Genomic DNA, 13,700 nt, shown 5'->3' on the forward strand with positions numbered 1-13,700 from the left:
TGCTGTCACGATTCCTATCACCATACTACAAAGTTCGTATTTCCAAGTTGTTAAGATACAATTAGTGCACATAAGTATATGCGAATACATGCGAATGCATGCAACAAAACTGCATTTTGTGTGCAACATGTACTCGAGCGAGGAAGTTAGTGCAGTCGCTGGATGCGCGTCGCTGTCATAATAATAAATAATGAGAAAGAGAGCGGGAACACCACTATTAATGGGAGGCGCGATAATTCTCGACTTCATACAGATGCCTGAGTAACTAAATTGCGTTATATATGGAACCGTAAATGTAACGAAGTCGATAACAATCCCGAACAGCTGCATCCCATCAATTTAGTAACTTGTAAAATGTAATAAGTCTAGTCTTTCCAACCGTGACTGTCCACGTTTATTCCGTTCTAACCTCTTTCTCCTCTACCCTCTTCTTCCTCGCTTATGTCTCCGGTACCCTTCATAAAACTGTTATCATTTTTACCTATTTTAATTCTGAAAATAGTTACCAGCATAGTAAGATATTTAATACATGTATAAATGTATAAGTAGTATAATTAATGATATACAGAACTGCATTATGTCCCGAGCGTGGGGGATGTTGCAAAGGAAAAAAAAAATTGTTAGGCAGAAAACCGAGACAGGTATAGCCAATCACTGATCTCTATGTATAAAGGCTGGATCGCGCATGGGAGAGGGGCTCGTGGGGGAGAGGCGTGCCTTCGGGCCGCCATGTTGGTGGGCCCTAAAGTGCTGTGTGTGCCCATAGAAAACAATGGGAGGCAACAGAGATTGTGAGTATTTATTGCGCTGCAAGCATTGGTCGTTGTTTGTCATCACACAATTTTGTAAGGTGCCAGTATACTAATGTATCCTAACAGTGTTTCACAGGTGTCCTGCCGTTCGATTCTTAATTACGTTATGTTTTGCATTCCGAAACTAGACCGTCACTGCAGTGCAGCGCTGGGGATTGTACTACTGTACGTTTCCCAGCCAATATTTCAATAAGAAACGACTTGAGGTTAACAACAACCATGTATATAATATCCCGTACTGCGTTCTGGACAAAAATTGTTCCATAACGGTCCGGGAAAAGATATACTCGCATGGCAGAAAGAGATCGTTCTGTAGAATCACAGCCGTTGTTTTAGCCGTGTATGCGTTTAGTATGATTTATATCAAGCATCGCCTTGGAAAGAGTCTTTTAGTAAACGACAGCGGTGCTCTGCCTCGCAAATATGGACACACCGAAGCAGCGCAAATACGTTATGAGCGTGATCTAATTGCTTCACGCAATTAGAACACGCTCGTTAGGACAGTTAATCAGGTAGTGATGTAAGCTTAATCAATTAAGTTACTTAGAAAGGGGTAACACCTCCTTGAGACACAGGCCTTATCTCTTTTTGAAGTACAGCCCTTCTATGTTTGTTTGCTTCTTCCTTTATTTGTTCTGATTATTTGCAGGCGTGGTTGTGCCAAACTGAATGTCCTTCTCCAGCACTCACATGCTTTTGTTGAATACAACTGCAGCGTGAGAAAAGCTGCTTGGGGACGGGGTCCTGCTATCCAGTGCTGACTTTGTCATGCTTGTTATGTGGAGCATGTTCCAAAAAATGCAGCTCCACATATGGTCTTCAAATTGCAACAGGAGTATTTGGAGCTTGAAACAGTTGTGATTTTGTCATTTTGGCCCTCGTGTACCCAGTCTGTGAAACGCAAACAAAAAAAGTCTAACACGATATGTTTTTGTAATGAAGATCACTGATGATGAGTAAAGAGAATATACGAGTTCAAGTTTATTCAATATTTTATATCATTCGTTATATTATTCAACATTTTATGTCAAGTTTATTCAAGTTCAAGATTTATTTCTTGCACTTATGCGTTTCAGGATACAATGAACGTGCAGGTAGGTCTTAAAAGACTACATTTATTGTTTTGTGACCTTGCTACAATGGCAATATATATTTTAGGAATGACAGTGGTCAGGTACGCTCTCTCAATTTTAGGTTGGAATGAGCAATGAATAGCAACTTCCCTCCTGATATTTTCTCATATATGCTAAATTTTAAATTTAATGTGATTGAATATGTAATAATATAATAATAATATATAAGAATATAATATGTGATAAATGAATGTGATCTACAGTAGATGTAAACAACATGAGTAGACAGAGAAGTGCATTCTCAATAAATAATTTTCTTATAGCGTATATGTGCATGCTTATTAACTGAAACAATTATCACAGTTCCCTGACAAGTTTTAATTTTAAAGGTGGCTGTAAAAATACTCTAACTAATTATCACCCCATCTCAGTACTTAATGCTTTAAATATAATACTAGAAAAAATATTATCCTCCAGGCTCTCTAGCTTTCTTGAAAAAAATAAAGTAATTAGTCCCACCCAGCATGGTTTTCGTAGCTCACGCTCGACTGCAACCGCTGTTCTGTCTATTACGGAAGCTATAAACAACTGCCTTAACAAGGGAGACATTTGTGTAGCCATCTTCCTAGATATAAAAAAGGCATTTGACACAGTACGTCACGATGTCTTGTTAGGTAAGATGTCCAAGTATGGAATTAGAGGCCATTCACTTGAACTTTTTACTAGCTACCTCAGTAACAGAACCCAAATTGTATCTGTCCACGAGTGCTGCTCGCCTCCTCTTCCCGTGCATATGGGAGTCCCACAGGGTTCCGCTCTGGGCCCAATATTTTTTCTTCTTTATGTAAATGATTTTAGTGAGGCCATCCACTCTAATGTACGCTGACGACACCGTGTTACTTTTTACTGGCCCTACAATTGGTGTCATTCATGATAAGATTGCTAGTTTAATTCCCCAGCTCTTGGAATGGCTTAAAGTGAATTCTCTGTCACTAAATCTTTTGAAAACAAAATATATGCTATTTAGGCCATATCGTAAGACTGTTTCATTAACCGATTTTAATATAGTTATTGCCGGAACAACAGTTGAACGTGTCGACACCATTAAATACCTTGGTGTAATTTTGGACTCCCACTTGCACTGGAAGCCACATATAGAAAATGTATGCACTAAATTATCAAGAGCAAATGGAGCACTGTTCAGAGCACGTCGACTGTTCCCAACTGCTGTCCTGAAAAGTCTGTATTTTGTGCTCATCCAATGTCATTTGCTGTACTGCGTAGAATCATGGGGGCACACGCATCAATCTTATCTTAAACCGGTTGAGGTCTTGCAGAATAGAGCAGTTCGCATTATATCCAATACATCTAACAGACAATCTTATTCATGCATATATAAGACATTACACATTTTACCTTTCAATTTAATACGCTTTGAGCGAACTGTGTTAATGGTTAATTTTTGCATACTAAATGAGGGAATAATTGATGGTATCAAGTTAGTTTCAGTTAATCGCACAAGCCGTACTGTATTGGAACATCACTTTATTGTACAGTGTTTCTCAAACATATATGGTAAGCGCCTTCTCCAACACCAAGGGGTCATAAAGTGGAACTCCTTGCCCCTTGATGTCGTTGTAGCCAAACACTTCAAATTAGCCGTCCGGAGGTTTCTGTTCGAGGCTTGTTGAATATATCGTTATAGTGATGTCAGTAAGAAGGATTGATGATATATATTTATATTTTTGTTATTGTGTAATCTTAGCGCTTGTATAAATGTGTGTTTCCTCAGCCAATCTCTTTCTTAATGTAACTGCCGCGTTTGAATAATTAAACGTTGTAAACTATTATCGAATCGCACTAGCTTGTAGCTATGATCCGACTGGTATATAGTGCCTTACCATGTATATTACGATGTTGTCAGTTTAATAATAAAAAAAAATTCTGAGAGTGTACTGTAGAGGCTGCTTAGATCTACAACAGTTCATACAAGGTATTAGATACTGTGAATGCCTTTAAAAATCCCATGTGACACATATGCCTTTACTTTCTGGAGGTGCTGTGGTAGTCAAAGTTTGTGGGCATTACGCAGGTTCTGCACCCATTTCTTGAGTATGTCGAGGCAGCTGTGAAGTAACCTGCATTGATGATGATTATTCCAATTTTTATGGTGCATCGACAACAAAGGAAATAATACATCAGAAGATTGGTTTGGGTGCAACGAGTTAAAAATGAATATGTTGTTTAATAAATGCATTGGACAAATGTTAAAACATCAGTTTAAAACATAGTTTACAATCCCTGTATCTTCTAAAAATTAAAAAGATTACAAACTCTTCTAAAAAGAATTATAATATCTAATTATTATATCGCTGGGTGAAGGAGCCTAAAGTCTAAGGTGTGTTTCTGATGTGAACATGTAAGAAAACATGCAAAAGTGAGAGAGGCTAACCACAGTGCGTGCACTGAGGTTGTTCCTTCCTGTAAAGTAGAAACCAGTGGATGAGGAACGTGATACTTACCTGTACACCCAGCCGTATCACACTGCACAGATTATTCACTGGGTAGCCCTCATGACGAAACCTGTATTGAGAGACCACTTTTGCCTTAAAAACTGCTACAAATAGCACGACACGCTACAAATTATTGCTATCGTAACAAGCTGACGATACAGCTCAGACACAAGGCGTTATTCAAGTCGCGCCACACCACCGTAACGTAGGATTCTTTGTCACAAATCAAACCAAGGCACAAAACAATACCAATACATGAAAAAAGGTGACAATCGTGGTCTCATTATGACGTAATACCGAACTTGTGCGCGAAGGTAATTCAAAGAAATGAATGTGGCACTTGCTTCCGCAGAGAACACCGTGTACCATGCTAGCAATGCATGCAAAAAAGCGCTCGAGTGCTTGCACATATATTGATGACTAGGCCCCGGATGTTCAGGCTCTAAAAATAACGATTTTAGGCGCCTATAATAGGCCCGAAACATCTCAGTTCAGGCATCAAAACGTAAAAATAGGCATAATATATTTAGGCACGCTTTTCACGCCTTAGCATTCCCGAGAAGACGAATTTCTGTTTATTTCCCTCAGAGAGGTAATATCAGGAAGTAACAAGTAGTAATGGAAGAACATGACATGCGAGAATGCCCATGACAATGGGTTACAGAAAATAAAAACGTAACAAACATTAAATAAGTGGGGAAAATAAGAATAGAAATGAAGTCTGCCTCACGTGAGGTTATGGTAACAATATGACACAAGCACCATTTCTAAGTTTGTGGGCGTGAAACTTCGTCGCCTGTCGCTAAGTACGAGCTTGTACGCCGAGAAGCTACGTTCAACGTCGACCGAAGTAACTGGCGCAAACTTGAGCTTTGGAACGTCCGAGGGGCGTATTTCCTCTGGTGTCATCAGTTCAGTTCCGGCAAGCACACCAGCCACTGATTCTAAGATTTTAAACCCTGGATTTTTCTCCAGAACATACTTAAGCTTTTTCAGGAAGGGAGTTGCCTCAGGACAGAAGCCGCCGATATTTCGAACAGAGACTGTTCTTCTTCTGAAGAAGAACAGTCTCTGTTCAAAATATCGGCGGCTTCTGTCCTGAGGCAACTCCCTTCCTACATTCTACCGGTTCGCTGGATTTCTACCCATCTACGTTAAGCTTTTTCAGTACTTTGTCGGCGACAGGCCCCTTGGGCACTTTCTCGATATTTTCTCGCACAGCAGCAATGGTAGCAACAGCATCGCAGAGTGCTTGACCGAAAGTCTCCAGTCGCCTGATGCTGTCAGATATGAACACGTAGTTCGCCGAAATGTGCGCCAGTTCTCCAGGAAGCTTCGCCAGCTCAAAGATGTCCTGTGCACGCCTTACGCTCTCTGCTTCATCTCTCGAGAACTCGAGAATCACAGAGCGCAGACCTTCAAAGTGGCTGTGTAAGTTGTCCACTGCATTCAGCCACGTACCCCATCGGGTCAAAATGGGTTCAGGGGGAAGTGGTACGTCAGGCAGCTTGTCCTTAAATGCCTGAACTCTAGCAGGGGCTTTCAGGAACACCTTTTTCACTGAGGAGACGAGTTGATTGACTTCTGTCAAATTGGTTCTCACTTCTTCTGCAACTCGGTGGAGTGCGTGTGCGAGGCACGTGACGTGCGTCATTCTCGGGAAGAAGACCTTTAGCAGCGTGGCAGCGCGGTGCATGTAGGCAGCAGCATCAGTGTACAGGAGCAGTACCTTCTCGTCGTCAGCCCCAGAGGGATAGAGAATCTTAAGAGACGTGTTGACGAAGTATGCCACTGTATTGCCGTTCGTTTTCTCCAGTGGCTTGCTAGCAATGAGGAATGGCCGAGTCGGTTTCTCCGATTCTAACTTCCCAATTACCATGTTCGCAATGTATCTACCATTGGCATCCGTCGTCTCGTCCACTGAAATCCAAATGCTGGAGTCTCCTACCTCAGACCGAATGCTGGAAAGCACTTCCTCGTACGTATATCCCAAATAGTTTTTTCTCAGTGTGGACTCGCATGGAATTTTTGTGTTGCAGTATTTTTCCAAGAAACTCCTGAAAGTGGGATTCTCAAGCTTGGTCCACGGCATATTCGCTGCCACAAGTGCTGTGCACAAATCAGCGTGCAGAGCACTTTTCTTTGCATCTGGCGCGCAGTCCTTGAGGAAGCTTTGCCGCGACGTGGACGGGAGGTCTTTGCCACAGTTGAACGTATGGATGGCTGTGGCAGCGTGCTGGTCCAGGTGACATTTTTTCTCGCATGCGACCTGCATTGATATGAGCTTTCATGAACGATCAGCCAGCAAGCGGGTCAAAATAACTTCGCTGTCTGGCACAAATGATGTGCAGTTGGTCTCAGCTTTAACCAATCAGTCAACCCTCTAAATTGGGATGCCACTCGAACGCAACTTACTTTTCTCCCACACGGCTGACAGAATACTACATCCCCATCGGTGGTGTAGCAATCGAACTTTTCAATCCAAGAATTTATCAGCTTCCGCTTGCTTGACTTCACCTTCGGCATGTTGCGAGGTTTGTAGCGGTCAACAAACCACAACTGACGACTGAGGTTGTAAGGCTCCTGAACGTGCGTTGCAGATGTGCGTCGGCAGACAAGCCGGCGCCGACGACGCGCGAGCGGCGGCCGTTCTTTCTCCTTCTCGAACGCGTTGGAGTACCGACAGCAGTGTCCATTTCATCTCCGAGCGCGTTGAAACAAAGAATAATCGTCAAGGAAATGCCATTTTAGGCATTTTTTGGGGCATAGTTGCTCTTTTAGGCAGCAATTCAGAAATAGGCGCTTACGTCGAAATAGGCATTTTTAGGCAAAATAAGACCCATGTTACTGGCGTCCTTATCACCTAACTAGTGCTCTTGCATCAGAAAGGTACTATTAGATTCACAAGAAAAAAAGTAGGCATTGCCTAGAAATCCGGGGTCTATTGATGACAACACTACCTGTGTAGTGTAACGTGTTCTCCCAAGCATATTATGCACTCAAACTGTATTTGCCGCAGGGTAAAATGCAAGTGTGCTCGATTGAACTTCGGAAGAGCGATCAAGCAACCTGCATCCAGTGCTCGTTTTGGGCAAAAAAAAACACTTCATAATGGTCAACTAAACATACACAATGGACGCCTATTTATTCCTTGATGAAGAGTGACTCACCTGTATAAATTTAGGCCTTGTATCCTTGCCAGTACGGTTGGTACGACCGTAATCGCAAGAAGTTGCCATGATCGCTGCGGCGACTGTTGTGGGTACAGTAAGATGGCGGCCGGTTTCTTCACGCTCGCGCTCCCAATCTGCGATCCAGCCTTTTACAATCGAGATCAGTGTAGCCAATGGAGGTAGGGTTTTTAATAGCAGCCGGAAAGGATGGAGGTCGAGACCAGAATGAATTGGGCGCGGTCTCGCGCGATGGTCAGAGCGATGGGGATGATTGCGATCAGTGATCTTCCTCACAATATGTGTGTGTGGGGAGTCATAATTAGCATGTTTCCCACCGAATTTGGAAACAAATATTCAAGGGTATTTCAATGTGCTTTTAAGGCGCAGCTGTCATTCTGCATGGCATGTAACTGGGGGAAAAGTGAGGGGATATCTCCAAACATTTAGGGGTGTAGGATAGTCTGGTCAAATCACTGCAGCGGAATACACAAGACTAGTGATGTGTCGTTCGCGAATGAACAGCTCGGAATGAACGAATCCTGGGCACAAACTGAATAACCTCATTCACTACCGTCGATAGTACTCGTTCACCAGTTCACCCGTTCTCGTCCCCGTTTTGTCAGGTTTCGCTGCGTTCGCTTCGCAGTTTCTCGTTTCTCCACTCTCCTCCAGTCGATGGTGCGCGTGTTGCCATCTATGTTCGCCGCTGTAAAGCAGTGTTGAACGCATGCGCAGTGGTTAGCCAGGCGAAGCTCAGCGCGCGTGGCCCGAATCCGATGTGTTCGTTCAAATCAGTGAACATTACTCGTTCGAAAGATTCGTTCGGCAATCATTGACGTCAGTGGGTCATGTGACCCTGATCATTACTACAGCTTTTTCCGGCGTTGTTAATCCTCTTGTCGTACATTTTAATCCTTATACCATGACATTTAATCCATTTGCCATTGGAGTTAATCCTCCTTTCATTATTTTTAATCCTCATTTCACATAATTTAGTCTGTTTCTCGCGCAATTTAATCCAAGTGACTATGTGTGGGCTACATGACTTTTTTGTGTGTCTTGGGACAATTCCCATGTGTACGCATATTGCACATGCTTTTCACTAATATTGCGGGTTTCTGCACCATAACGGGATACTGTGGGGCTGTCAATCTGGATTACGGTGTTGTGGGACTACCTCATGTCTACGAGAATTACCTATGGTTTTCATTAAAAACGTGGGTTTCTGCATTGTAATGGGATACTGTGGGACTGTGTATATGGATTACGATATCGTGGGACTATTCCCATGTGTACGAATATTGCCCATGCTTTTCATTAGATATGCGAGTTTATGCACTCTAATGGGATACTGTGGAACTGTGGATCTTCATTACGATATTGTGGGACTATTTCCATGTCTATGGGTATTACCCATGCTTTTCATTCAAAATGCAGGTTTCTGGAGTATAACGGGATACTGTGGGATTGTCTATCGGTTTGGGATATTGTGGAACTATTCCCATGTGTGCGGGTGTTACCCACGCTGTTCATTAAATATGTGGGTTTCTGCACTGTAATGGGATACTGTGGGACTGGCAATCTTGATTACGATATCCTGGGACAATAAGCATGCCTATGGGTATTCCCCATCCTTTTAATTAAAAACAGGGTTTTTGCACTAATGGGATACTGCGGGACTGTCAATCTTGATTAGGGTATTTTGAGACAATTCCCATGTCTACGGGTATTGCACATGCTATTCATTAACACTACAACCCTGCACATAAGTAGATGCCGGTTCGCCGTTGAGATCGGTCACATGATGTTATGACGTCAGGGAAAGATGAACGAAAGAACGGATCTTTTGAACGGTTCAGTGAACCAAACTGAACTGTACGAACGAGTTCACTAAAGTGAACTGGATTGCCCATCACTACACATGACATTACTGAAAACCAGTTGTTGCCAAAGTTTATTAGGAAAGTTGAATTTACATCAAATTAGTGGACCAGGGACATGGTAGGTCAGTTTCGTTTCGGTAGCCTTTGATCCACTACGGCCCTGTGAGATTCAGTGCTCTCGTCTTTGTGCATATCTTTTTAGTAAGTTTGATCGAAAAGACAGAGGCCCAGTTTTCTTATTTTGTTTTCCCTGATATGACCGGCCTCGGTGGCTCAGTCTGTAGCGTGTTCGCCTTCTGATCGCGGGTTCGAACCCGGCTGAGGAGGCCAGTAACTTGGTGGCAGGGTACAAGTTACTCAGACACGGGGTGCCGTGTGATGAGCTTTCATCGCACGTTGAAGAGCCCTCAGGTGGGCAAAAGTAATCCACAGACCGACCGCTGTGGCGTCGCTCATGATCTCAGTTGTCTCGCGACGTAAACCCCCAATTATACAATTATTATTCCCTGATAGGAGCAGCCTTCTGTAGGAGGTCCTCTTACAGTCAGACAGTTCGATCTGCACATATGCCATACTGCAGTTCTGTTTGACATTCCGCCAGCCTATTCAGTAGATCTTTCATTTTGTTAATATCACGACAGTAATAAGCAACGCCGCGAAACGCAACTGGGAGTACACGTGCACAAACCGCAACTCTCGCCTGTCATGCAAACAAAAAGAAAGACAGAAAACGTCATGCTCTCTGCCCTCTCTACTGCCCCTCGCTAACACACCCTCTCTGTACCTGGAATCGGTACCGAAAACGGCCTCCCGTGGTAAGAAACATTCGATGGACTGCATCACGGGTGAGGATAACCACTCGCGACACTAAGCTAACACGAAAATGAGCCAGCTGCTGGGAGTTCTTCTCCAACGTGGTCGCAGCTATGTCGGTGAACATGTGATCAAGGACAAAACAAGCTCGAAGACGGTGGGCCGAGCGCATGTGTGCCCGCATCCGAGCTTGTTAAAAGCTCATACACGTCCGTATCCAACACATATCTGCTTGTATATTATTCTTTAAACATTTAGCTGTCTCCAGTTGCAAGCGGACCCAAATATTACTTCTATTCATCAGTGACACTTTGATGCTATCAACGCATAACCCCTGCCAATATTTTGTACTCCCATTTTTTTTTTTTTGATTGGGTGTTAGCGCCGCGAAGCAACTGTGGCTATGAGCGGCGTACAGAGGTGGACAGACGGAGAGAGGACAGCAGGAAGGAGTGGGGGACAGGTGGATTAGTATGCGTCCTGGGCCGACTTCAGAGGGAACTGTGCCGACATTCGTCTGGAAAGTCTTCGGAAAACCCAGGGAAAACCTCAGACAGCACAGCCGGCGGTAGGATTCGAACCCACCACCTCCCAGTCTACAGCACGACCTTGGTTACCGCCAACGAGCGGACGCCTTAGCCCACTCGGCCATGCCGCTGGTTTTCTACTCCCAGATTGGCAATACCATATCATGCTGGGCTACAGACGATGAAGTGACTGTTGGCGACTTTTATACTAAAATACCTGGTGATACTTGACTTTGACACGCCGTCTACCGCGAGGGACGTTAAATACCATGTGTCGTGTATGGGCAAAATTGCTATCTACAGATCGGCTCATGATCACAGTTGTCCCGCGACGTACCCAACCTGAGGGTTTTAAATATGGATGTCAAGTGGACAGTCAATGCACGCTGTATGCCTACGAAACTTTTTATTTTGTTATTTATTTATTCATACTACTGGCTTACAGGTAAGCCTAAGTAGGGTGGGATACATAACACTTAATGTAAACACACAAGGTCAACAAAAAAGTGATAACACAAGACATTAATTGAGAACTGTCGCTATCAGTTTACAAAAATTCTTAGCCGTAGGACTATTCATTATCGCCTGTGGTAGCTCATTCCATTCCAGGACAGTCTGCGGGAAGAAAGAAAATTTAAACCAGGTTTGAAAAGGTTTGAAACATAAACTGCGTGACTGCCTAGTTTCTCGGCCAGAGAAATGCTGTGTCGTGAAATGGTGCGCATTGTACTGATAGCCCAGGTACAACTAGCATCAGAGTTAATTTAAACGCATTTCCGGCCTGCGGTCCCTGCTGATGCTTAGAAAAAAAAGTGGCGGAGGGTGTTTGGGTTATCTCATTCAAATTAGAAGGGTGGCCGCACTTATCAAGGCGTTGCTTTCTGCTATTCGCTGCCAGGGTGGCTCCCTTTGCGTTTTTGAGGCTGGAGCCGCGTTCAAGTAAACTTTGACGTGAGCTATATATAGGAGAGGACGGCCTGTGTCTTCGTTTCTATTAAGAAGCTTCATTTCGCAGAGCTGCATCTGACAAGAAAACGAACGCTTGATCTACCCGCCCAGCAAGATATCCGTATCTTGAGCTGCATGGGAGCAAATTTATCCTGCGGCTTCTGTTTCTAGATAACGAGGCAGCTTGCCAGTATTGTGCTTTCTAGATGATTTTACCACTATTCACTCGTTATCGTCCTGATTGTTCTCTCTAGATAATACAACATACGACTTAGGGTCTTTTCAGTGTAGGGCACATCAATGTGTCTGGGGCCAAATGCGCACCGTGATGGGTGCATAGTGAAATAACCGCTTCAAATTAAAACATACTTCACGCTTAAAATTCCACCCGTCAAAATCCGTCCGCTGAAATAAACCATTTCAGAACCCGCTGTCGAGTCGAATGTCGGTGTGAAATCCGCTCTGTCCAAATAAATCATAGTTTATGGGCGAGACTATGTTTTCAACGAAACCCGCAATTTTTTTTTCATATATCTGTTACATTCATTGACCTTTTATTTATTTATTTTTCGATAATAGCTAAGGAAATCGAAATATCCAGTTTGAAAGAGCAGAGGACGACGACTATGACTACAGGCTTAACGCACACATTCCTGCGTCGAGCTGTAAAGGAGGCTACAAGCTACAAATAACTAAATAAATAAATCTAAAAAGGGTAGCGAAGGCGGGAGAAATACGAAATCTGACCTGGCAGCCCTGGTATTTTGATGCGCGAGCGAACATGGGTGTTGCGAGGACAAATTCGACTGTAAACAACTTTTCTCTCTTTTTTTTTTTTTTTTACATCGATGAGATAAGTTTGGTCAGGACTGAAGTATCAAGGTTCTTGAGCATCTGGTACGTTACCTGGTCTGATCCGCAAGCGCTTGCTCTTCTACATCATCTCAGAGTATCACAGAGTTCGTTCATGGTAAACACCTCAGCCTTTGGGCCCAAGGCAGGTAGGTAGGTAGGTAAAAAAAGATAAATATGGAGATGTTTGCTACATTGGGCCGGCTACTCCAGTACGCTTACGAGGTCTGGCTGCCAAGGAGTCTAAAGCGAGGTTTGTTCTACAAAAGTACTAAGGAAGGACATCACAGAATGCAAAACATGTCGATGTGTTGCTGGGCAGTCACCGAGTACCTTCTTGAGGTGAAAAGGGACGTTGTTGGTGATGATTGGAGTTTTATTATTATTATTTATTTCAACGATACTGCAGACCGGAAGGCCCATGCAGGAGTGAATACAGGACAGAGAACAAGGTGTACAAAAGCGACATTCCTGCGGTACTCACATGCTATAACTTGGTCTAATTAGGTGCTCTGGCATTCCACTGCAAATCAGAAGGCATTGTCAGGGCAACATGCTTCAGATGGTAATCGGTTCCACTCTTAAATGGTCCGAGGAAAGAAAGAATACCTGAATTTGTTAGTACGCGCAAATATGGGTGTTATGGCGTGTGCATGAGAATATCTACCTCTTCTTGTATTTAGTTCCGATATGTATTTGCTCCGATTTAAACCTATGCGATGAAAATAAAGAGAATACATAAACCTCAATCGTGCTTGTCTACGACGCTGCTGTAGCGGTAGAGGGTCTGCTTTAGTCATAAGCTCGGTCACCGAAGCAAACCTATCATACCGGTTATAAATAAAGCGCAATCCTAATTTCTGGATTTTCTCAATTTTCTCAATGTCAACTTTCGTATGGGGATCCCATACAATACTAGCGTAGTCAAGGGTGGGAAGGATCACCGTTTTAAATGCCATTAGTTTCACAGTCACGTTTAATGGCGCACAAGCAACTAAGGCCATAGTGCGCGAAGACAATGGTGGTTAGTGACTAAATAATAGCAGAAAGATAAGACTAAAATTAGCATTTCACAAAAATTCAGACATAAAACATGATATATCAGA

Source organism: Ornithodoros turicata, chromosome 1 (genome assembly GCF_037126465.1).
Source record: "Ornithodoros turicata isolate Travis chromosome 1, ASM3712646v1, whole genome shotgun sequence".
Lineage (NCBI taxonomy): Eukaryota > Metazoa > Arthropoda > Arachnida > Ixodida > Argasidae > Ornithodoros > Ornithodoros turicata.